The sequence below is a fragment of the Daktulosphaira vitifoliae genome, unplaced genomic scaffold (assembly GCF_025091365.1).
Source record: "Daktulosphaira vitifoliae isolate Bord-2020 unplaced genomic scaffold, ASM2509136v1 Scaffold_1, whole genome shotgun sequence".
Classification (NCBI taxonomy): domain Eukaryota; kingdom Metazoa; phylum Arthropoda; class Insecta; order Hemiptera; family Phylloxeridae; genus Daktulosphaira; species Daktulosphaira vitifoliae.
Genome location: NW_026099572.1, coordinates 68657379 through 68659142, shown reverse-complemented (window position 1 = coordinate 68659142; position 1764 = coordinate 68657379). Strand labels below are relative to the sequence as shown.

Genomic DNA, 1764 nt, shown 5'->3' with positions numbered 1-1764 from the left:
ATTTTAATTGACGAATTTTTTTTTTTTTTTTTTAATATACCCTTTTTTATGCAACCAGAGACGGACACCATCATTGTGATCTGGGAATCACAATAATTTTAGCGGCCAGTTCACTTCAAAAAATATTTGTATCGCTCCATAAAAAGAGATAATAAGGAAAAATTAATTTTTTTTACCAGGATTACGCTAATCTTAGCTATTCTCATCGTGCTATAGACAGTGGACCAAAGGGCAAATTATTTGTTTTAGAATATGAATCGAATTTATAATAACGATTAATCAAGCCAATCGTTTAGCTATATGATGATTTAATGATATTATGTTTTAAAAAATAAAAATGTGAAATTAAAAAAGGATACTTACTTAACGGTTTCATCCACCCAACGCCCAATTTTCGACTTAGTTCGTTCAGTCTAAAACATAAGAATCAAATAAAATAATTATGTATTATTACTCAATTTTACTTTAAAGAATTTTTTTTTAAATATATTTTTTTTTTATTTTTGATAGTTATTATAAAAGCCATATAACTTTAAAAGCTTTAAAATATTTACTTTAAAAAATGAAAAATACGCATCATCTCTAAAACAATAGCTAATTAATTGTGATATTAATAGTTTCTATTTACAGAAATTAATCAAATAATAAATTGAACGGATGATATTTACAATTCATCGAAATCACAAACCCTGACGTACACGAGACAATAAGATACTTATACAAAATCTGATTGAAGCATAAAAATAGAGTAATACTTAATTAAAGATTGATACAGAGCATTTATAACAAAATGTTACAAGAACTGTGTAAAAATCGCAAAGTTTAGAATATTTTTATAAAAAGATTTTCAAATAAATTTTTTTATAAATTATTGTCTATTCTACAGAAAGACGGAGGAAAATATACTAAGCCAAAGTCTTTTATAGCATATTATTCCTAGCTCTCCTAGGAAAATGAAATTAACGACAATAATAAATCAACCTAATGGTCCATTTATATCATATAAGTGTGAGTTATAATTAATTACTCATAGCAACGAATTTTGCGTAATAGATTGCACATTTTGTCACATATCATGTCTTATTAGTCCTGCAAGAAGATAAGTTTTACTTGTTTTACGACATATTCTAATGTCAATTTTAAAATACACTAATTATTTAAACCTTTAAGTATAAAGCATATAAGTATAACCATTCAAAGTAAAAATAGTTTTTGGAAAGTTGTTTTATTTAATGATATTTCGTAACATACAATGACAGAGGTTCCCTGCATTATTTATAAAAGGGTTGATTGCAGATCAATCAAATGATTGATTGCATTTGTGAATAGATTTTTTAATACTTCGAGTACGCATTGCCACTAAGTAGACCTTCAAGTGAATCAACTTGAAAACCCTTTTTTTTAATAAATAGCGAACGGGATGAAGTTTTATTTTAAAATTTATAGTAGTCGTTTAAATTTAGTTATTGTTTTAACAAATTGTATTACTTAAATATAATAAAAGTTTTTTTTACATATTTGACAAACAATTAACGCTGAGTTGGCTTTTACAGGAGAAAACAAAAAAACACTAACAGGATTAAAATGTAATATTTGATTTAATAAACATTATGTTCAACTATTTTGAAACAACCAGAAATTATTACAAATGTAAGTAAGGAAAAACAATTTTTAATCAGAACATTCGACAATGAAAAATAAATTGTGGTTGGGTACTAATTTGCTAAGAAAAATTGGATCAACAAAACACATAATCATAATTGT

The 1764-nt window shown here is 25.1% G+C and overlaps 1 long non-coding RNA gene across 2 annotated transcripts in view; it reads right to left on the bottom strand.

The window, feature by feature from the left end:
• Positions 1-363: 363 nt before the first annotated feature.
• The window catches only part of LOC126893619 (uncharacterized), a 1945-nt gene continuing 544 nt past the window's right edge, over positions 364-1764 (bottom strand). For both annotated transcript variants that reach the window (XR_007701223.1, XR_007701224.1), the window contains one exon: positions 364-413. This is a non-coding gene — a long non-coding RNA (uncharacterized LOC126893619). The remainder of the gene's footprint in view (positions 414-1764) is intronic.